This window comes from Gossypium arboreum, chromosome 7 (genome assembly GCF_025698485.1).
Source record: "Gossypium arboreum isolate Shixiya-1 chromosome 7, ASM2569848v2, whole genome shotgun sequence".
In the NCBI taxonomy this organism is placed as follows: Eukaryota; Viridiplantae; Streptophyta; class Magnoliopsida; order Malvales; family Malvaceae; genus Gossypium; species Gossypium arboreum.
Window position 1 is genome coordinate 82,485,503 of NC_069076.1, and position 24,800 is coordinate 82,510,302.

The 24,800-nt window shown below is 36.1% G+C and overlaps 2 non-coding genes across 2 annotated transcripts; one reads left to right on the forward strand and one right to left on the reverse strand.

Moving 5' to 3' along the window:
• Positions 1 to 370: 370 nt before the first annotated feature.
• Positions 371 to 477, reverse strand: LOC128295735 (small nucleolar RNA R71). The gene has a single exon (XR_008286293.1). It is a non-coding gene; the product is annotated as a small nucleolar RNA R71 (small nucleolar RNA).
• A 10,756-nt stretch (positions 478 to 11,233) lies between these two features.
• Positions 11,234 to 11,340, forward strand: LOC128295924 (small nucleolar RNA R71). The gene has a single exon (XR_008286473.1). It is a non-coding gene; the product is annotated as a small nucleolar RNA R71 (small nucleolar RNA).
• Positions 11,341 to 24,800: the final 13,460 nt, after the last annotated feature.

Sequence of the window (24,800 nt, forward strand, 5' to 3'; positions counted from 1 at the left end):
ATTATGCTAAACCTTCTTTAACAGGAACTGAATCGAGCATAGTTAGACCTGCTGTAGCTGCAAATACTTTTGAATTGAAACCTAACACTATTCAAATGATAAAACAATTTGTTCAGTTTGACGGTTTGCAAGATGAGGATCCTAACGCTAAACCCTAAACTCTAAACCCTCAACCCTAAACCCTAAACCCTACGATACATTTAAAATCAATGGCATTTCTGATGATGCCATTCGTCTTCGGTTGTTTCCCTTTTCATTAAGGAACAAAGCTAAACAGTGGTTGAACTCGTTACCACGAGGGTCAATTACTACTTGCGAACAAATGACCGTAAAATTTTTACTAAAATATTTTTCACCGGCTAAAATGGCTAAATTACGTAATAATATCTCTTCTTTTATGTAGATGGATTTAGAAACACTGTACGATGAATGGGAGAGATCCAAAGACTTACTGAGAATGTGCCCTCACCATAGGTTACCGCTTTGGCTACAGGTTCAAACGTTCCATAATGGCCTGAATCATTCGACTCGACAAATGGTTGACACAGCTGCTGGCAGAACCATCAATAATAAAACACCTTAAAATGCCTATGAGTTTATAGAGGAGATGTCACTGAATAACTATCATTGGCTAGTCATGAGGACTAAGCCAACTAAAACAGCAGCGTTTATAACGTCGATTCAGTTACTATGTTGTCAAACCAGGTAGAACTTCTAAATAAAAAGATTGATAGCTTACTTGGTTCTACTCAGGTACATCCAGTAATGAGGTGCGATACGAATGGAGGAGGAGCATGCACAGAGTATCAACCCTTCAACCCTAGCATCAAGGAGGAACAAGTCCAACATATGGGTAACAATAACTCTCGATCCCAAAATAACTCATATAGTAACACTTACAATGCAGGTTGGAGAAACCACCCCAATTTCTCATGGGGCGGTCAAGGAAATCAAAGATCACAACATCCTCCAGGTTTTCAACAACCACTCTATCAACAAGAAAAGAAGTCGAACCTTAAAGGGATGCTTTCAAAGTTTATATCGATGTGAGAAACCCATTTTCAGAACACCGAGACAGCACTTAAGAATCAACAAGCATCGATCCAAGGGCTCGAAACTCAGATAGGCTAGCTTTCCAAACTAATCTCTGAACGACCACAAGGTAGTTTACCAAGTAATACCGAACCTAATCCAAGGGAACAGCTCAACGCAATTAATATTCAAGATGACAAAGGAGTCGTTGAGCCTGAACCAGAACCGAGGCAAGAAATTGTGGTAAGCAAAGGCCAAGGAGAGGTAGGTCATAATAAAAACAAATCGGTGAATACTGAGTATAAACCTCGTGTGCCATACCCCAACACTACAAGGAAAGACCGCTCAGATGAACAATTTCGTAAATTCCTTAAACTCTTAAAAAAATTATACATTAACTTACCGTTTATTGAAGCTCTATCACAGACGCCAAACGCAATGAAATTTTTGAAGGAGTTTTTAGTAAATAAATAGAAGTTGGACGAGGCGTCGCATGTGGAGCTAAACGCAGTGTGCTCAGCTATTCTGCAAAATAAGCTACTGAACAAATTAAAAGATCCAGGGAGTTTTACAATTCCTTGCTTAATTGGTAGACTAGCTGTTAATAATGCATTAGCTGATTTAGGGGCTAGTATTAACGTCATGCCCTACAAAATGTTTAAACAACTAGGTCTTGGGAAACCCAAACAGACTAGGATGAGCATTCAATTAGCAGATAAAACTATAAGATTCCCTAGGGGTATTATTGAAGATGTGTTAGTTAAAATTGATAAATTCATATTTCCCGTGGACTTCATTGTTCTAGACATAGAAGAGGATAGCAACACCTCTCTAATTCTAGGAAGGCCTTTCTTAGCAACTGCTAAAATAATTATTGATGTTGGCACAGGTGAACTCACACTCCGTGTGGGAGACAAAACAATCACTCTTCAAGCTCGCAATTCTGGCAACACATCGAAAATTGAAGGTGATCGTTCAACCCATTCTACTAAAACTGATAATAGGGTACACCCTACTTTGCAGGAAATGAGTCTGAAGGAAGCACATGAGTCATTCTCAAACAATCATAGAGGACCTAATCATAAAGAAAAAAAGACTGTAAATAGAGGAGCTAGATGAATGGTGAACACATAAACCGAGAACACACGATAAACCGAAATTATTCCAGAACGAGCTCGATACCTTTCCAAATCAACTTAAGGTTGAGATAAAGTCTTATTAGATGCCGTAGATCCTCACATTGTCACTGCCAGATCGAATGAAGAAATCCCTCTTATGGTACTTAGTATTTTTCCATTCAGTACAGTTGAGGTAAGTCACCCCAAGTTCGGAACGCTCAAGGTAAACAACACCCGTTTAAAACTTTATTTTGATGAGATTAATTGCAAGAATGAGGAGTATAAACTCCTCAAACCACCATGATCATTCAACAGAGAGGTAAGTCGAGCTTAGGCTATAAATAAGCATTTATCGGGAGGCAACCCGAGCACTAACTGTATTAACATCTTTAAAATTTAGTCTTCAACATCTAACTTACAAACGAAGCTCTTGAATACAGGTTTTCCATAGAGACACGACCAAGCACACGGGCGTGCTTAGGGCTGTGTGAAAATAGGGCAACGATTTTTCCAAACACGGGCTACGATAAAAAACCACGAACGTGCGACATGGTAGTGGTCAAACCTGCCAAAACAACATGGGCGTACGACACGCCCGTGTGGAAGAACTGTGTGCGAAGCTGTTAAAACAGCACGGGCGTGCGACACGCCCATGTCTAGCGCCCATGGTCGAACCTGTTAGATTGACACGGGCGTGGGTCTATCGACATGGGCGTGGAAGAAGCGAACAATGCCAGACATGGCCGTGCGACACGGCCGTGTGCACCCACACGCCCAATAAACACGAACGTGTACTAAATGTCAGAGGCGCCCAAATTTAAAATTCGCGAATTGTACGGGCACAGATTGAGGAACACGGGCGTGTTACCTAGCCGTGTGCCCCGAAAACCTATAAATACCTTGCACTATTCACTTTCTTCCCCATTCAAAAACCCTAACCCTAGCCTCTAGAAGTCCACACGGCCTCTCTGCCATGCCCGTGCGCAGCTCCCAACTTCATTTTCGACGCCCAATCTCTTCCCTTTAACATTTCTTTACTCCTTTCTCTTTTATTTCACTGATTTATAATGCTATTTATCATAGTAATCTATATTCTTCATGTTATTTTCATCTTTCTATCATACAAATCTCATTTATAGAAAAAGTTATCATCTTTTTCATGTTCAAATCCTTACTCATTACATGATTTCTCTACTCCATTTAATTAGTAAGAAGTGAATATCCACGGTTAGGATAGTTGAAATAATCATGCCTTTTGTGTTGACATTTCCATCCATTCATATAGTATGTTGCATTCCATCCTTTTTCCATTTTTACTTATATCACCATGCTAGTGCTACAAAATTTTGCCATGGAACTTATTGTTTTAAGTTAGTTTTAGTAGTTGTGGCCTGAAATTATGATTTTTATTAAAAATTTGTCTTCGTTTTACTCTGACCACTCATCAAGATGACTTGATGATTCTAATTATAGGTGCCATGTCGTCTTCACGTGGTAAAAAGGTCGTTGTCCCTGCTTCAAAGAAAAGGAAGGGAGCGTCATTTTCCGCAGGTCTCGACCTTTAATTGCGAGCCACTGTATCGACTAGTGATCGCGTGATTTCGTGATAAGTTTTAAATATTTATAATTACTCGTTCTCGAAACTAACTATTATCGCGATGTAGGAAAGTGTACCTATCGAACAGTAGTATAGTTTTAGCAAGACCGAATTGTCAAACCCAAAGGAACTAAAAGCAGTAGTAATGACTGTCTTTTTATTATCTAGCCTAAGAATAAAGAAGTTTTTGTTTTAACTAACTAATTATCTAAACTAAGAACTCACAGAGAATAAAGTTGGGGAATTGCTTTTGGGGAAAATCGATTGACTTAAGACAATACCTAAGGAAAAATCCACCTAGACTTTCCTTGTTATTCTGGCTCCAAATCGGACGATTTATTTATTCAACTTGTTTCGTAGAGATCTCTAAGTTATTTTATTATCCCTATTCAAGACTAATAACGTCTAATCCCTAGATTGAATAATTGAGACTTTTCTCTAATTAACACCTTAAGGTTGCATTAACTCGATCTATGGATCCTCTTACTAGGTCTCACCCTAATCCGGCAAAATATTGTCACCCTATGTCTAGGCGCGCAATCAACTCCGCTTAATTATGACAAATGTACTCTTAGACAGGGTCTATTCCTCCTTTGAATAAGAGCTTATCTTGAATCAGTAACCTGGGATATCAAAACAAGAATTAAGAACACATAATTAAGAATAAGTTAAATATTTATCATACAATTCAGAAAATAATAACAAGATTCGTCTTAGGTTTCATTCCCCTTAAGTATTTAGGCGTTTTAGTTCATAACTAAATAACAAAACATCCCAGAATGATAAAGAATACAAAACATAAAGAAAACCCAAAACTCCTGAAGGGAAATTGAGGAGAGATCTTCAGTCTTGATGATGAATCGGGCTTCTGAGATGGATCAATCGGCTTCCTTGGAGTAATTCCTTACCCCTTACTCCCTGTATCTCTTTTTCTTCCTCCTCTAGGGTGTATTTGTAAGCTTTAGAATGCCTAAGAGCCGTCAAAATTAGCCTTTTCCTAATTGGACTCAACTTGGGCTCGGCAGGGACACGCCCGTGTGACACACCCGTGTTCGATTACTTCAGGCCGTGCTCGAGCCTGCCAAATTGCCATGGTCGTGTGATCTGCCCGTGTGAGGAGGTCCAGGCCGTGTTGATTTTGTACTTTGGCTCATTTTCTCCGTTTTTAGCTCGTTTCTCGTTCCTTTTTCTCTCATATGCTCTCCTAAGTATAAAACATGAAATTAAAGCATTAGGAGCATCGAATTCACCAATTCTAATGGAAAATCATCCATAAAATACGTTAAACATGGGGTAAAATATGTATAAATTACAGTTTATCAAATACCCCCACACTTAAGCATTTGCTTGTCTTCAAGCAAAATTCTCAACTCAAAAATAAATTCTTCTCAACTTATAATTTCTATCGATAATATCTCAAAGTAATCCATAGGTAATCATACATTGAGAATTCAACTAAAAGAACATCACAGTTTCAATCATTCCAAGTTGAGCATTTTATTCGAAAACATAGGTGTCTCCCCTCATCAAGTAATTACCTTTGATTCAGAATATCACAGAGTTTTACATCCACATTAAAGATTCACTCAAATCACTCGAGGCATTTAAGGACAATAAACGAAGCACTCAATAATCAATAATGAAAGTCATTACCATAGGCTTGCGTGAAAATCAAATATCCACCACTATAATTTAAGATGATACATCAATCAAAAGGTCTTTAGGGGGTTGTAATGAGGCTTGGTTAGGGGTGTGGTCACAAGCTGAAAGAAAGGGTTAGAATCGAGATCAAATTGATAAATTACCTAACTAGAAAAATAGCTAGTTATCAATTGCGTACAACAGAGCTTTTCTCAGAATATGGAATTTAACTTTACTAAAGCTTACAAACAGAAGATCACTACTAATATGTATACATGTTTTTTTTTTAAGAACAAGTTAAATAACATAAACTAAATAAAACAAAACATAGCTAAGCAACTTTTTCAACTCAGATCTCGACAAAAATAGGGATCAAATTAATTTGGGGGATTTCAACAATAATGGGTTAATAGTTAATATTGAAGGTAAATTAAGGAATGGCTTATTAGGCTCAAAGGGGTTAGGTAGGCTTTTCATGGCATGGGTGGATTAATCCTAGGTGCCTTTCTCATTTTGAGATATCAAATCACATAGTGTGGTCTTGACATGCATAATCAAGCAAGTTCTAGAATAACAATTCAATACTGATGCACTCAAAGCAATAATAAAAGTGAGCATGAAAAAATTAATAGATGCTCAAAAGGCTCAAAAATCTCACAAAAATTATGGCTTTTTTATGTTTAAAACTTGTAAATTCCGACTCAAAATAATACCTAAACTTTGGGGAAACAACCTAAGATTTTAATTTCTTAAAAATCAACTCATCATGCTTGATTCTTTAATATCTTAAAATTTAAACAATCAATGCCTAATTGCCTATATTTTAATTCAAGATATATCAATCAAAATCATAAATCAATTAAAATTTATCCTAAATATGATATGAAAGCTTTTCAAGAGAATAAGGCAATCATTCAGGGATTTTTCTGATAATGAAATAAATATCCCCCCACGCTTAAGACGTACATTGCCCTCAATGTACAAAGATAGATATTAGAGTATAAGAATAAGAGAGGGAGAGAAGTGAAACTTCTTGTATGATGGATTCCTCGAACTGGAGTTTCGGAGAGTAATCGGTTCGAGAGTGGAAGAGGATACTCCGGCGGTCGTAGAGGTTCATTAGTCCATAAGTCCTGCGCCAAAAGAATATTATATCTAGTGGTAGCTATGGTTGTGGTCGAGCAAGACATGGCAGTCATGGAGAACCTTTCCCGGTGGAGTTTTAGTTCCTATGTGATGATGAGCTTAAGAGCTCTATATAACTGTGATAAAATTAGGAACTTTTTAGGAGATATTAGGAGGAATAATTACTCATAAAGAAATAACCGAATTTAATAATTAAAAATAAAATTCTAAAATCTAACCAAAATAAAAAGTAGTTTTAATAAAAATTAAAAAAAATTTATAAATAAATGTTTTTAAACATCTTCATCGCTGGATGGTTAGCGAGGTGGGACTAGCGATGAGATGTGAAGGTGCTAACAAATCTGCTATAGAGTAGCATCAATGTTGTTAAATCTTTGAAAACACTGTTGCTCGAATCGAGTGAGGCGCTCAGAGATGTCAGCATATGAAGCCGCCGCAAGAACTGGACGAGAGGATGGTGGTGGCTGAGTCGGTGGGTCCTTGTGCTGTGGGGGGACATCATCAGGAATGTCCTCGTAGGCTTCCTCCTCGGTAGATTGGGTGAGATGATACTGGGGAGGGTAAGTTCCTTGGCGTCTCTCAATCATCCTCATACTAAGCATGCTCGAGATGCCTTATGGAGACATCTAGCCGATGAGGGTGAGGGATGATTCTTGGGCCGCGGTGTTCAGGAGCCCAAAGTGTCACGCCAGTCGAGTCACGTAGGGGCCAATGGAGATGACCCCCTTCCGATGTCGCTCCGTCTGGTGCTAAATCGCGAGGGCAATGAAATAGGTGAGGTCGATGACATGCTCGTGCGACATATACCATAATAAGTAGGCGTCGTGAGTGTTAACGACACTAGTGCTCTCTCGCCTCCTTGTAATCGTGTGAGCCAAAATAGCGTGTAGGTACCTCAGGGAAGGTGGGTGAACTGATACCTTAGAGTGGCTAGGATTGTAGGAGGCCACGCCAGGGGCCAAAGTGTCCAGCAATTCGAGGGGGAGAAGTGTATGTGGCGACTGAGAGTGTCTAAATCATTCTCCTCCTTGAACTCCTCTATATATAAACCCAGTGCAGCACCAAACTCTGGGACGCTTAGCTGGCAGATTAATCCACCTAGGCAAAATTGGACCGTGTCGGGATCATCGTAGTTCCTCATTACGGTCTGAAGATGGAACGTCGGGCATAGTTCCATCGTCAGCACAATGTATGTTGGCTCGATGATCCCAAAGAATAGCTCCCAAGGGTTAGTGGTTAGGAGGGCCTGAATCGCATCAGCCAACTGAACTTATTCTACAGTAGCCCAGTCGATGCAACGGCCCACAATTAAAGGTCGAGCCCGAAGGATTTGGAAAAGTTCTTCCTGGGGCCCTCGGGGGAACTGATTGAGAGGGTGACAAATTTTCGTGGTTGGACCCGCGGAGGATGACGCTCCCTTCCTTTTATTCGAAGTAGGTACAACGGCCTTCTTTCCTCGTGAAGATGACATTAAAAGCCTATAAGATAAAGAATAATAATAATAGATAAATGAATAATAATAATAGGTAAACAAATTCAAAGAAGTAAAAAGTCATGAATTTGAACTAACTTATTTCAGCCAAGACTACTGATATAAAGCAAACTTAGCCATAATAACAATGAGAATGAGAATAGAAATGTAATGGGTATGAGGTTTTCCTAATCTTGATTTAACACGGAATGAATGATAACTAATCTTATGAACTAAATGATAGACATTGGCATGGTAATAGCATGAGAATAAGTATAGTAATGTCATGACTAACCTAAAAATGCAAATTAAATGATAGAATAATGAGTAAAATAAAAAATAGGTCAAAAGATATGAAGTTTATGTTGATATTAAGCATTAAAAATAAGTAAAACAGAAGTGAAATGAGTAAACAAACGCTAGGGAAGAGAGATTGAGCGTCAAAATGGAGTGGGAAGTGGCGCACGGGCGTGGCAGGGAGGCAGTGATAGAATAATGAGCAAAATAAAAAAAAGGTCAAAAGATATGAAGTTTATGTTGACACTAAGCATTAAAAATAAGCAAAACAGAAGTGAAAGGAGTAAACAAACGCTAGGGAAGAGAGATTGAGCATCAAAATGGAGTGGGAAGCGGCGCACGGCGTGGCAAGGAGGCAGTGTGAACTTGCAGTGGCTAGGGTTAGGGTTTTTGAATGGGGAAGAAAGTGAATAGTGCAGGGTATTTATAGATTTTGGGCTACACGGCCAGGTCACATGCCCGTGTTCCCCAATTTATGCCCGTGTGTTTCACATTTTTCCTATTTGGGCGTGTCTAAAATTTGTTCCACGCCTGTGTACCTTAGGCATGTGGGTTCGTACGGTCGTGCCATACGGCCGTGTCTGGCATTGTTCGCTTCTCCCACGCTCATATATGCAAGCCTCACGCTCGTGTCAATCTAACAGGCTCGACCACAGGTATTAAACACGGGCGTGTCGCACGGCCCGTGTTGTTTTGGCGGGCTCGACCACAGCCATGTTGCATAACCGTGGTGTTTTATCGTAGCCCGTGTTTGGAAAATCCTTGCCCTATTTTTACACGGCCATAAGCACGCCCGTGTGCTTGGTCGTGTTTCTGTGGAAAAACTGTACTCAAGAGCTCTGTTAGTAAGTTAGATGTTGAAGACTAAATTTTAAAGAAGTTAATACAGTTAGTGCTCGGGTTATCTTCTGAGAAGTGCTTGTTTATAGTCTAAGCTAGACTTACCTTTCTGTTGAACGATCATGGTGGTTTGAGGAGTTTATACTCCTCATTCCTGCTATCAATCTCATCAAAATAAGGTTTTAAACGGGTGGTGTTTACCTTAAAAGTGCTGAACTTGGGATGACTCACCTCGACCGTACCGAATGGGAAAATGCTGAGTACCATAAGAGAGATTTCTTCATTCGGTGTGGTAGTGACAATGTAGGGATCTACAGCATCTAATAAGACTCTATCTCCAACCTTAAGTTGAATTGGAAAGGTATTGAGCTCGTTTTGTCGGAGATTCAGTTTGTCTGGTGTTCTCGATTTATGCGTCCACCATTCATCTAGCTCCTCGATTTGTAGCCTTCGATCTTCCTGAATAGGTCCTCTATTATTATTTTAGAATGGTTCATGTACTTCCTTCAGGCTCATTTCCTGCAAAGAAAGTTGTACTATATTGTCAGTTTTAGTAGAATGGGTTAAACGATCACCTTTAATTTCCGATGTGTTTCCAGAATTGCGAGCTTGAAGAGTGATTGTTTCATCTCCCACACGGAGTGTGAGTTCACCTGTGCCAACATCAATAATTGTTTTAGCAGTTGCTAAAAAGGGCCTTCCTAAAATTAAAGGAGTGTTGCTATCCTGCCCTATGTCTAGAACAATGAAGTCAACGGGAAATATAAATTTATTAATTTTAACTAGCACATCTTCAATAATACCCCTAGGGAATCTTATAGTTTTATCTGCTAATTGAATGTTCATCTTAGTCTGTTTGGGTTTCCCGAGACCTAGTTGCTTAAACATTTTGTAGGGCATGACGTTAATACTAGCCCCTAAATCAGCTAATGCATTATTAACATCTAAACTACCAATTAAGCAAGGAATCGTAAAAATCCCTAGATCTTTTAGTTTGTTTGGTAGTTTATTTTGCAGAATAACTGAGCACACTACGTTTAGCTCCACATGCGACGCATCGTCCAACTTCCGTTTATTTGCTAAAAGCTCCTTCAAAAATTTCATTGCGTTTGGCATCTGCGACAGGGCTTCAACAAACGGTAAGTTAATGTGTAATTTTTTTAAGAGTTTAAGGAATTTACCAAATTGTTCATCTGAGCGGTTTTTCCTTGTCGCGTTGGGGTATGGCATACGAGGTTTATATTTGACTTTCACTGAATTGTTTTTATCATGACTTACCTCACCTTGACCTCTACTTACCAAAGTTTCTTGACTCGGTTCTGGTTCAGGCTCAACGACTCCTTCGTCGTCTTGAATATTAATTGCGTTGAGCTGTTCCCTTGGGTTAGGTTCGGTTTACTGGGCAAACTACCTTGTAGTCATTCGGAGATTAGTTTGGAAAGCTTGCCTATCTGAGTTTCGAGCCCTTGGATCGATGCTTGTTGATTCTTAAGTGCTGTCTCGGTGTTCTGAAAATAGGTTTCTGACATTGATATAAACTTTGAAAGCATCTCTTTAAGGTTCAGCTTCTTTTCCTGTTGGAAGGGTGGTTGTTGGTAGCCTGAAGGTGGTCTCTGATTTCCTTGACCGCCCCTCGAAAAATTGAGGTGGTTCCTCCACCCTGCATTGTAAGTGTTACTATATAGAATGTTTTGAGGTCGAGGATTATTACTCATGTAATTTAATTGGTCGTTATCCATGTTATGGCCATAAGGTTGGTATTCTGAGTGGCTTGTTCCACCTCCACTTGCTTCGCACTGTATCACTGGGTGAACCTGTGAAGAACTATGAAAACCATCAATTTTCTTATTCAAGAGTTCTACCTAATTAGAGAGCATGGTAACTGAATCGACGTTATAAAAGTCGACTATTTTCGTTGGCTTTGTCCTCATGACTTGCCACTGATAGTTATTCAGTGACATCTCTTCTATAAACTCATAAGCATCTTCAGGTGTTTTATTACTGATAGTTCTGCCAGTAGCTGCGTCAATCATTTACCGAGTCGAAGGATTCAGGCCATTATGGAATGTTTGAACTTGGAGCCAAAGCGGTAACCCATGGTGGGGACACCTTCTCAAAAGATCCTTGTATCTCTCCCATGCATCTTAAAGTGTTTCTAAATCCATCTGTACAAAAGAAGAGATATCATTACGTAATTTAGCCGTTTTAGCCGGCGGAAAATATTTTAGTAAAAATTTTTCGGTCATTTGTTCCCAAGTAGTAATTGACCCTCGTGGTAACGAGTTCAACCACTGTTTAGCTTTGTTCCTAAATGAAAAAGGGAATAGCTGAAGACGAATAGCATCATCAGAAACACCATTAATTTTAAATGTATCGCATAGTTCCAAGAAGTTGGCTAAATGAGCGTTAGGATCCTTATCCTGCAAACCATCAAACTGAACAAATTGCTGTATCATTTGAATAGTGATAGGTTTTAATTCAAAAGTATTTGCAGCTACAGCAAGTCTAACTATGCTTGATTCAGTTCCTGTTAAAGAAGGTTTAGCATAATCATACATAGTGCATGGAGCAGGATTTTGATTAACCGCAATTGCAGGAGGCAGCTCATTGCCTTTGTTTTTAGCCATCTCTTCGGTTGGGGATTGAGTACTGTCTTCTTGCTCGTTCTCTGTGTATCGTAAGCTTCGCCTTATTTCTCTTTGATTTCTATGAACTGTACGATCTATTTCTTCGTCAAAAAGTAATGGTCCTGACGGGTTTCTTCTAGTCATAAACTATAAAAACCTGCCAAGAGAAAGAAAGTAAGTTAATAAGTAATAATAATAAAATTAAATTACAAGGAAAATAAATGGCTAAAGTAATAAAAATTGAGCATTCCTAATATCTTAGTTCCCCGGCAGCGGCGCCAAAAACTTGATCGCGTGATTTCGTGATAGGTTTTAAATATTTATAATTACTTGTTCTTGAAACTAACTATTATCGCGATGTAGGCAAGTGTACCTATCAAACAGTAGTATAGTTTTAGCAAGACCGGATTGTCGAACCCAAAGGATCTAAAAGTACTAGTAATGACTATCTTTTTATTATCTAGCCTAAAAATAAAGAGATTTTTGTTTTAACTAACTAATTATCTAAACTAAGAACTCACAGGGAATAGAATTGAGGAATTGCTTTTGGGGAAAATCGATTGACTTAAGACAATACCTAAGGAAAAATCCACCTAGACTTTACTTGTTATTCTGGCTCCGAATCGGACGATTTATTCATTCAACTTGTTCTATAAAGATCCCTAAGTTATGTCATTATCCCTATTCAAGATAATAACATCTAATCCCTGGATTAAATAATTGAGACTTTTCTCTAATTAACACCCTAGGGTTACATTAACTCGATCTATGGATCCCCTTATTAGGTTTCACCCTAATCCGGCAAAATGTTGTCACCCTATGTCTAGGCGCGCAATCAACTCCGCTTAATTATGACAAATGTACTCTTAGACAAGGTCTATTCCTCCTCTGAATAAGAGCTTATCTTGAATCAGTATCTTGGGATATCAAAATAAGAATTAAGAACACATAATTAAGAACAAGTTAAATATTTATCATACAATTCAGAAAATAATAACAAGATTCGTCTTAGGTTTCATTCTCCTTAGGTATTAAGGGGTTTTAGTTCATAACTAAATAAGAAAACATCTCAGAATGATAAAGAATACAAAATATAAAGAAAACCCAAAACTCCTAAAGGGAAATTGAGGAGAGATCTTCAGTCTTGATGATGAATCGGGCCTCTGAGATGGATCAATCGGTTTCCTTGGAGTAATTCCTTACCCCCTACTCCCTGTGTCTCTTTTTCTTCCTCCTTTAAGGTGTATTTATAGGCTTTAGAATGCTTAAGAGCCCTCAAAATTAGCCTTTTTCGAATTGGACTCAACTTGGGCTCGGTAGGGACACGCCCGTGTTCGATTACTTCAGGCCGTGCTCGAGCTTGCCAAATTGACACGACCGTGTGATTTGCCCGTGTGAGGACGTCCAAGCCGTGTTGATTTCGTACTTTGGCCCATTTTCTCCATTTTTGGCTCGTTTCTCGTTCCTTTTGCTCTCCTATGCTCTCTTAAGTATAAAACATGAAATTAAAGCATTAGGAGCATCGAATTCACCAATTCTAATGGAAAATCATCCATAAAATGCGTTAAGCATAGGGTAAAGATATGTATAAATTACGGTTTATCAACTGGGCTATCGTAGAACAAGTTCAGTTGGCTGATGCAATTTGGGCCCTCTTAACCATCGATCCTTGGGTGCTTTTCTTTGGGATCATCGAGTCGACGTATCTCGAGCTCACGATGGAATTATGCTCCACATATCATTTTCAGACCGTGATGATGAACTACGATGATCTCGGCACGGTGCAATTTTGCCTGGGCAGATTAGTCCGCCAGCTCAGCGTCTCAGAATTCAGTATGGCACTGGGTTTATATACGAAGGAGTTCAAGGAGGAGAATGACTTAGATACTCTCAACTGCCATATCCATCATTCTCCTTCACGGTGCTAGGACGCACTAGTACCAGGCGTGGCCACCTACAATCCTAGCCACTCCAAGGCATCGGCTCTCCCTCCATCTCTGAGGTACCTACACGCTATTTTGGCTCATACGATAACAGGAAAGAGAGAGAGCACTGGCGTCGTCAATACTCACGGCGCCTACTTTCTATGGTGTATGTCGCACGGATACGTTACCAACCTTGCATATTTTATCGCCCTCGCGATGCAGCACCAGACGGAGCGGCATAGGAAGGGGTTCATCTTCATTGGCCCCTATGTTACTCGGTTGGCTCGACACTTCGGGTTCCTTAGCACCGTGGCCCAAGAATCATCCCTTACCCTCATCGGCCAGATGTCTCCACAAGGCATCTCAAGCATGCTTAGCATGAGGATGATCGAGAGGCGGCGAGGAACCTACCCTCCCCAATATTGCCTCGCCCAATCAACCGAGGAGGAGGCCTACGAGGACATTCCTGATGATGTCCCTCCATAACACGAGGACCCACCGACTCAGCCACCACCACCCTCTCATCCAGTTCATGCGGCGGCTTCATATGCTGACATCTCTAAGCGCCTCACTCGATTTGAGCAGCAGTGTTTTCAACGATTTAACAACATTGATGCTACTCTACAGCAGATTTATCAACACCTCCATATCTCATCGCCAGTCCCACCTCATGAACCATCCAGCGATGAAAATGTTTAAAAACATTTATTTATTAATTTATGTTTTTAATTTTTATTAAAACTACTTTTTATTTTAATTAGATTTTAGAATTTTATTTTTAATTATCAATTTCGGCTATTCCTTTATGAGTAATTATTCTTCCTAATATTCCCTAAAAAGTTCCTGATTTTATCACAGTTATATAGAGCTCTTAAGCTCATCATCGCATAGGAACTAAAAAACTCCACGACTGTCATGTCCTGATCGACCACGACCATAGCTACCACTAGATATAATATTCTTTTGGCACAAGACTTATGGACTAATGAACCTCTACGACCACCGGAGTATCCTCATCCACTCTTGAACAGATTACTCTCAAAAACTCCAGTTCGAGAAATTCATCATACAAGAAGTTTCACTTCTCTCCCTATCTTATTTTTATATTCTAATATCTATCTTTGTACATTGAGGACAATGTACATCTTGAGTGTAGGGGGTATTCATTTCATTATCAGAAAAATCCCTGAATGACTGTCTTGATCTCTTGAAAAGCTCTCATATTATATTTAGGATAAATTTTGATTGATTTATGACGTTGATTGATATATCTTGAATTAAAACATAGGCATTTATGCATTGATTGTTTAAACTTCAAGACATTAGAGAATCAAGCATGATAAGTTTATTTTTAAGAATTTAAAATCTTAGGTTGTTTCCCCAAAGTTTAGGTATTATTTTGAGTAAGAATTCATAAGTTTTAAACATGAGATTTTTGAGCCTTTTGAGCATCTATTAATTCTTTCATGCTCACATTTATTATTGCTTTGAATGCGTCAGTATTGAACTGTTATTCTAGAACTTGCTGATTATGCATGTCAAGACAACACTATTTGATTTGATATGTCAAAATGATTAAAGCACTTAGATTAACCCACTCATGCCAGGAAAAGCCTACCTCCACGATTAACCTCTAATAAACCCCCTTAAGCCTAACAAGCCATTTCTTGTATTACCCTTAATATTAACCTTTAACCCATTATTGTTGAAATCCCTTAAATTAATTTGAGCCCTATTTTTTGTCGATATTTGAATTGAAATAGTTGCTTAGCTATGTTTTATTTTACTTTGTAATTTAACTTGTTCTTAAAAAAAAAAACATGTATGTATATTAGTAGTAATGATCTTTTGAGCTAAAAGAAATTAAATTCCATTTTCTGAGAAGAAGCTCTGTTGTACGCAAGTGATGAGTAACTCTTTTTCTAGCTAGGAAACTTTTCAATTTGATCTCGATTCTAACCTTTTTCTTTTAGCTTGTGACCACACCCCTTAACCAAGCCTCATTACAACCCTCTAAAGACCTTTTGATTGATGTATCATCTTATTTTATAGTGGTGGAGATTTGATTTTCACGCAAGCCTATGGTAATGACTTTTCATTCTTGACTATTGAGTGTTTCATTTATTGTCCTTAAACACCTCGAGTGATTTGAGCGAATCTTTAGTGAGGATGTGAAACTGTGATATTCTGAATCAAAGGTAACTACTTAAATGAGGGGAGACACCTATGTTTGCATGATTAAATACTCAACTTGGAATGTTCGAAACTTTTACGTTCTTTTAGTTGAATTCTCAATGTATGATTACCTATGGATTATTTTGAGATATTATCGATAGAAATTATAAGTTGAGAAGAATTTATTTTAATTATGAGTTGAGGATTTTGCTTGAGGATAATCAAATGCTTAAGTGTGGGGGTATTTGATAAACTGTAATTTATACATATTTTTACCCCATGTTTAACGCATTTTATGGATGATTTCCCATTAGAATTGGTGAATTCAATGCTCCTAATGCTTTGATTTCATGTTTTATACTTAAGAGAGCATAGGAGAGCGAAAAGAATGAGAAATGGGCCAAAAACGGAGAAAATGAGCCAAAGTATGAAATCAACATGGCCTGGACCTCCTCACACAGGTAGACCACACGGCCGTGTCAATTTGGCAGGCTCGAGCACGGCCTGAAGTAATCAAACACAGGCGTATCACATGGGCATGTCCCTGTCGAGCCCAAGTTGAGTCCAATTCAGCAAAGGCTAATTTTGAGGGTTCTTAGGCATTTTAAAGCCTATAAATACACACTAGAGGAGAAAGAAAAAGGGACACAAAATAGGGAGTAAGGAATTACTCCAAGAAAGTTGATTGATCCATCTCAGAAGTCGGATTCATCATCAAGACTGAAGATCTCCCCTTAATTTCCTTTCAGGAGTTTTGGGTTTTCTTTATGTTTTGTATTCTTTATTATTCTGAGATTTTTTCTTATTTAGTTATGAACTAAAACCCCTAAATACCTAAGGGGAATGAAACCTAAGATGAATCTTGTTATTATTTTCTGAATTGTACGATAAATATTTAACTTGTTCTTAATTATGTGTTCTTAATTCTTGGTTTGATATCTCAGGATACTGATCCAAGATAAGCTTTTATTCAGAGGAGGAATAGACCCTGTCTAAGAGTACATTTGTCATAATTAAGCGATGTTGTTTGCGCGCCTAGACATAAGGTGACAAGATTTTACCAGATTAGGGTAAAACCTAATAAGGGGATACATAGATCGAGTTAATGCAACCTTAGGGTGTTAATTAGAGAAAGATCTCACTTATTCAATCTAGGTATTAGACGTTATTAGTCTTGAATAGGGATAATTACATAACTTAGGGATCTCTACGGAACAAGTAAAATGAATAAATCATCCGATTCGGGGCCAGAATAACAAGTACAGTCTAAGTGGATTTTTCCTTAGGTATTGTCTTAATTCAATCGATTTTCCCCAAAAGCAATTCTCTAATTCTATTTTCTGTGAGTTCTTAGTTTTAGATAATTAGTTAGTTAAAACAAAACCTTTTTATTCTTAGGTTAGATAATAAAAAAGACAGTCATTACTAGTACTTTTAGTTCCTTTGGGTTAGACAATCCGGTCTTGCTAGAACTATACTACTGTTCGGTAGGTACACTTGCCTACATTGCAACAATAGTTAGTATCAAAAACGATTAATTATAAATATTTAAAACCTACCACGAAATCACGCGATCAAGTATCCTCATCTGTTCTGATTAAGTAAATTTTAAGGTCGAAATTTCTTTTAAAGGGTAGAGTTGTAAGGCCCCATATTTTTTATGTTTGTTTCTGTTAAATGTTGACACAACTGTGTATCTACTTCAGTGGTTAAGTGTTCTAGGTGTATGTGTGAGGTCCCAAGTTCAAGCCTTACCATTAGCAATTTTTATTATTTCTGAAATTAATCTCTATCTCTGTTCAGTGGGCTTATATAAAGTTGTCTGTTAAACCATATCAGGATGACCTTGCTGGTTCAAGTGGTAAAGGAACTGGTGTGTTAGAGGTCTTGTGTTCGAACCTCTTCTTTAGCAAGAGAGTTTTTTTTTTTTTTGCTCTGGTGACTAATAGAGTTTCAGTTTAATTAGAAATCTGAGTAGTGGGATTAAGGGTAAAGCTTGATTCCTCAAAAATCTCTCTGGGAAAACAAACTGACATTTCATCTTTCTCATTCCTCTATTTTCTCCTTTTCCTTCTCTTCTATTTTTTTCCTTTGTTTTCTGCGCCATCTTCTTATTTTCTGAATTACGGTTCCCCTGTTCACGAAATTCGTTCGCATTGGTAAGTGGAGGTGGCTTTTTTGTTCGAGTAGGGAGGTTTCTTTTAGAGTCGTTAGAACGATTCCTCTTTTCTGATTGGTAACAACTTGTGTTTAGTAGCAGCTAATCGAGAATATCGTGACTCCTCTCTTGTAGATTCGTAGTTAATCGTTTGAGGAGTTTGAGTAAGTGTGAAACGTCTGAATCAGACTCTTGTTAGTTTTGTGATTTCAGATTATCACGATTTAAGTGACTAATTGGGGTTTTAATTGATCAATTTTAGGTTTCAAGAGGCTCGGGATCTTTTTAGCATAAAAATCGTACCAGGTGTGCACCCAAAACACATAAAAACAAGGTTCGAAGAAACCTGAAAATCACCACTACCGATGCCATCCGGCCGTGTGGTAGGTTGTATACGATGACACGACCGTGCGATCGATGAAGGCCAGGTTGTAGGCAAGAAACGACAGTGTGATGGTTGGAGTGTGGCAGTGTGGGCTACACGGACTAGATCGAATTGGGCGTATGGGCCACACGAGCGTGTGGGCTCATATGGGCACTTCATACGGGCGTATGATAATTGGGCCAGGCCGTGTGATGCACACTAGGCCAATCTGGGCGTGTGGGCCCAGACGGGCAGACCACACAAGCATGTGCGCCAATTGTATTAAAATTTTTCGTAGGGTCGCACGGGTCGTCCTAATCGACTGTGGGCCTACCGAAGCGTCGGTAAAGGCTACTAAACCCTAAAACTATGTGTTATGCTAGACTGATGTACTATTCTGAGCTTGTCTATGCCATGCATATCTATTATCTGTTTATATACGTATTTTAAGTATGTACTATCTGTAATATTGTATGTATGTTACTGTTATTCGAGTGAAATTGTTATACTAGAGGAAGTGTTTTGAAAGGCAGTTTTGCCTATTATCTGGCAGCATGGTTGCACTATATCTGTTATTTACCGCATCGGTACTATATAGTGTGTAGGGTTGGGTGGGTGTTTTAAACCCCACATAGTGTGTAGGGATGGCTGAAGATGGCGTGTAGAGGATGGTGGTAGGATTCTGTTATCTGGTTTCTAATTCTGATCTGTATATCTGTATCTGATATGGGCTTAGGCCCGAATCTGCATATGTATCTGTAATGGGCTTAGGCCCGCATTTGTATCTAACTGATGCTGATATTCTGTTTGTGTGCATGTTGAATTCTGTGGGGTTACATACTGAGTTTACATAAACTCACTCCTCTCTGTTTATTCTGTACAGGTAATCCACAGTCTTAGGCGGATCGGTGCAGCAGAGCCTCTCGGTGACCACATGTTCGAACTGGTGATGATTACGTTATAATTTTTATGTTCGATTTATTCTGGGTTATATTTTTGTAATACGGACTTTACAGACTGTTTTATTTTTATTCGGGTTAGACTACACTTTATGATTCTAAAACGATGAAACATGATAACTCAAATTTTATCAAAAGCAATGGTTTTCTAAAAACAACGTTTCTTTTTTTAAGCTTCCGCTCTAAATGTCTTTTAGGCAAATAGATTAGCGTTTTGATAATGAATATAGAAACTTAAGAGTTGAATAAACGTTTTGAAGTTTGTTATGAATAAATGTGAACTAATGAACTGAAATGGCTTAATTGTTTTCAAAACCCTTTCATGTGACATCACCAGATACGGTCATAACGTCTAGGCTGTGTTTGGGGAGTTACAGAATTTATAGCGGGATTGGAAAAATAAGCAATTTCTATTGGGCCTTTTAATTTTTTTTTTTACAATTTATATGTTGTTTTTAGATTTTATATACTATTCTAAATTTTTGTATATTTATGTCTATTTTATATTTTTTAATGTGTATATACATTTAATAAAAATATTTTTCACATAAAGATATCACATGACACTTTATGATTGTCTATAAGATTTTTTTTAACCTTTGTAAAAATAAACTAAAAATATAATGAAACATATTTTAAATACCAAATTGAGATAAAAAATTAAGTACAAAAAAGAAAAATAAATATAGTTGAAACGCCACATAAATTAAGTCTATATAAGATATAACATACATACTAATGATAAGTAATCATAACTATTATTGTGAAATTACTTTAATGAAAGCTTTGTTTAGAAAATATTTAAAATGAGTTTTAAATCCCATAATATCAGATCATATTCTCTTATAATTATAAGAACCAATAATTGTATTTTCTAAGGGTCGGTAAAATAGGTTTTGATTAATCAATTTAAAATTTTATATTAGCATTAAAGAAAGAAACCATAAATCTTAATGTGAGGAATATTACTCTTTAATGATAATTCCATGAACCTTTAAGTTTATAAATTAATTAACTTGTCTACGTATACGTATAGTGAGGATATTGTCATAATGATGTGGCAGCACAAAGTCTTCAGATAGCTTAAAATAAAAACTACCCTAATTAGCATTCATGCCCTTTTTCCAGTTCAAATTCATCGTTACTACCAAGAATAGAGACGTAATGAATGCTTGAATTGGTTGACTACTGTTGCGCCGCCCGCTTTCCTTTTCTATTACGTGGTGGCTGCTCCGCTGATATGTTGCGGCGAGTGGCGACGCTTCGGCCTTGTGGTTTTGTTTTTTATCTTTCTTTTCCTACTTCTGGGTCGTGATGGCCTTGGTTGTTTCTGATGTTTTGGCCCACTGGTTAAAACCCAATTTAGGTCAACTGAAAAGTTAGTAATAATTTTATTTCTTAATTTTCAAAATTTAGAATAAAGAAATATTTGTTACGGTAATTACGAGGATGGTGGTAGGATTGATGTTTCAAGTTAAACAGCGTCAATAATTAGAATGTTGATGTAACTATACAGAAAACAAATTATACAAAAAGGAAAAACTGAAAACTAAATTATTATTGAAGCCCATTTTTTGCCAAAGGGAGCAAACGAAAAAAAATTAAAGAGAAGATTTTCACTAAACAAGATGATCCAAAATAATTAAATGGCTTAATTTTGCCCTTGGCCAATTACAATTGTTGTGTCATCTGCTATCTTATTATTCACTCCGGAGTTTCTAAGGAGGTGTGGTGAGATGAGGTATTTGGACTGCTTGAAAAGGGGTCACCAACCTCTTGTTATGTTTGATGTGTTTTGTTAGTTCGACTAATTAACTCGAAATTGTCAAAAGAGGAAGTGAATTAGCTTTTAAAAAATTTGTGGTAGCTAAGGGAATAAATAGAGACAATGAACATGATAATATATAGTGGTTCGACTCCAATTACTTACTCTATTACCTTAGCTTTCCACAATTAAAGATTTTTCCGAATTTGCTAATTTAACAACCTTTGAAGATAATGTTTAACCTTACAAACTCTCTTAAGGTTTCTACCCAAACCTTAAGACAAAACCCTCTCAAAGAGTGAATACAAATAGCAAACTAAGAAGTAATCATTACAAGATTAGAGTGTTTGCAAATGAAGCACAAATACGAAGAGAAACACTTTATCTTTTTGCTTGATAATCTCTATTATTATTGTAGGGCCTTTAAAAGATAATATTTATACACCCTAATTAATTTCCAACCGTTGTGGTTATTATAGAAATGAATAGAGCTGTTGGGGATGAAATAATCAGTGCATTTAATTCACCTGCAACCACGAATATCGATACTTGCTAGTATTGATATTTTTAGCATTTAATGCAAAATTCAATGGTTGTTGGAGCCAGAAATATCGATACTAGTAAACTTTTATCGATACCACATGAAAAGTATCGATACTTGGCTAAAATGTTTGAGAACCAAAATTTCAATTTGGTATTGATTTTTGGAGAGATATCAATATTGTAAAAACTATCATACATGCCATATTTTTTTGCCTGGAGCAATACTAACTTATTTTAAAATAGTTTTAACTCAATTGAAATTATTTTAACTTAGATTAAAAGTTGCTTCAAAAAGTTTTCTAAGGGTTCAAAATAGTAGGCACAAAATTGTATCTTTTAGATATCATTTGAAATACAATTTTGTTAATTGTTAATTGTTATTCAATTTTAGCTTTTAATTCAAAAATATTTTAATTTATTATATTAAAACACATTATCAAATAAGCTCGATACAACATGTTTGTTAACCATGTGGTGGTAATTCCTTATAGTTGTGACTATCCTTCGTTGAATATGGTTGGTTTCATAAACGAACCCATTCATCATACTACAAATTTAATTGATTAATTAATTAAAATGTACAACTTCAACGATGAAATATATATATATATATATATATATATATAATCAAGTTAGACTAACATTATTAGAATGTGAAAACTAGTATTTTAAATATAAAGTTGAACAGAAATAGCAATAGGAAAAAAACTAATAACTATCAAAATTGTGATGAAAATTTTTAATTATGATTACATGAATTAATTGAATTCAACTAGAAATTGAATTTAGTAATAACTTATAATAGTCAATAAATTAATGGTGTTGGATGTTGAATTCATCAAAATAATATTTCTACACTTAAATAATAAATAAATAGTAGTATAGGAAGTAGCGTTAATCCCACAAGGATTGGGATATTTAAAATTATTGTTCGGTTTAATTAGGTTGCGTGTCTAGGCAGTTGTTGTGCCCATGACGTGTGATGATTTGTGTAAAAATAAAAGAAAGAATTTAAATATGATAAAATTAAAAATAATAGAGATAATTGAAATCGAAATAACGGGTAAAAATAAAAATGAAATTAAATTAAATTGAATAAACCAATGTGATGAAATTCTAGCTCCAAGCTCGATTTTGGCTCCGGTTTTAAAACGGTCATTGATAACAAATCTTCTCCTTTAATCGATAAGTCAATTATAGTGATCGAGGATGCCTCAGACCACTAATCCTTCTGTATATAAATTAATTGCGAGAACGCTCAACAATTAACCCTTATTGGACGAATAACCACGAAACATGCGTCCACGATTTAGTTCTTTAGTAGCCTTGGGAACTAGAAGGGCTCAACTCAAACCAACAACCTTAACTGCGAGGTCGTTTAGATTCAATTGTTATTTCCCTTAACCGATCCAATCAATTACTTAACTGGACAGGCCAACGTATTACTCGATAGACAGAATATGACAAGTAATTGATTCGGTACTTTCAACTGTACGTCTATCAATACTAAATCAACGAATTCTTTTTTACTCGATGTCAATATAATTTTGTGAAACGACAATATATATTTATTTAATCAGAGAAATAACAAATATCGGTATAAAAAATTTTATGTACAGTTTCGATTCTCACGATATCGAAAACCAAATAAAAGATTGACTTATAAAATTAAAGAATGAAAGGAGGAAATTTTCTTGAAAGAAAATAAAATAAAAATAAACGTTTTAAGGCGGCTGTCCGCCTCTTCCCTTTCCGACGTAAGTATATACTATAATAATAGATAAAGCTAATAACTAAAACAAGGTGGTTGAGGCTACATAATCAGTATCTATAATAATAAAAATAAAATCTTAACCTAAAAGAACATGAATAATAAAATAAGATAAAACCTAAAGAAAAGTAAAGGGTCTGCTGTGATGCGTCGCCCCTCTACTACACCTCATTATATATTTTATAATAATAATAACAATAACAACAATTTAAATTAATAAAATCCTAAAATAAAAGAGACAAGTTTAAAATATAAAATCTGTCTCGTGCACCAATTTAAGCTCTCATGTTAAATTTTTCATGTAATTTGCATATCCACTTATTTCTTAACACATTAAATAATAATTATCTTACATAGAAAACAATTAATTAAATTCTAATTTAATTAATTAAATTCTAATTTAGGTAAAACTTATATCTAAAATTAATTTAAATAAATAATTAAAATATATCGACTAGACACATTATCAAATGGGTTATGAAATAGTTTGAGATTTTTACCTCACTAAAATTCTAATCACAACATCATGGAACAAGATTTTAATCTAAATTCATATTATATGCGAATATTTAATGTTATTATATTATTTTAATTGATATTTTTATTATATTTTAGAAATACGAGTAAAATTACTCCTCACTTTCATCATTAAAATTTCAATTTTATTGAATTTCATAAAATTTTTAATTAAATATTACCATTAAAATATGAATTTTGATGCTTTGAAAGCAAAATATAATAAGATATTTATAGAATATTTAAAAATTAATAAATCAACTTAGAATTTATAATTAATGAAATAAATACTTGAAAAATAATATATATGGGAAAATTGAAGTTTGTTTTTTTTATAAAATAATCTTTTTATTTAATACTAGAAATCCTATCATATGCGTATGCATGTGGAAACCACAAATTTAGAATACGTATGTTTAAAAAACATATGATTGTCTATTGATGGAGGTACTAGATTATGCATGACAAAAATAAAATGTATAAGTAGATTAAAATAAAGTTTCGGTTGAGTGGTAAATATATATATATTTTGTAATTGGCATGGGTTCAAATCCTATTATATATATATATGTACCCTCAAATAATATAACTTATTTTAAATACAAAAGTTATTTTGTAATTTCCTAACTAAGTTGGTGCCCTATTGACTCTTGACACCAACTCGTTAAGGATTTTATTAATAGTAATTATAAATACATAACTGATGGAGATAATAAATTTTGCATATTAAAATAAAAATATATAAAATATATTGAAATGTGGCTTTGGTTGAGTGGCAAATTTAATTTTTACTAATCTAATTGGTACGAGTTCAAATACCACCATATGAATATTTTTCTTGGCTTTTGCTAAAAT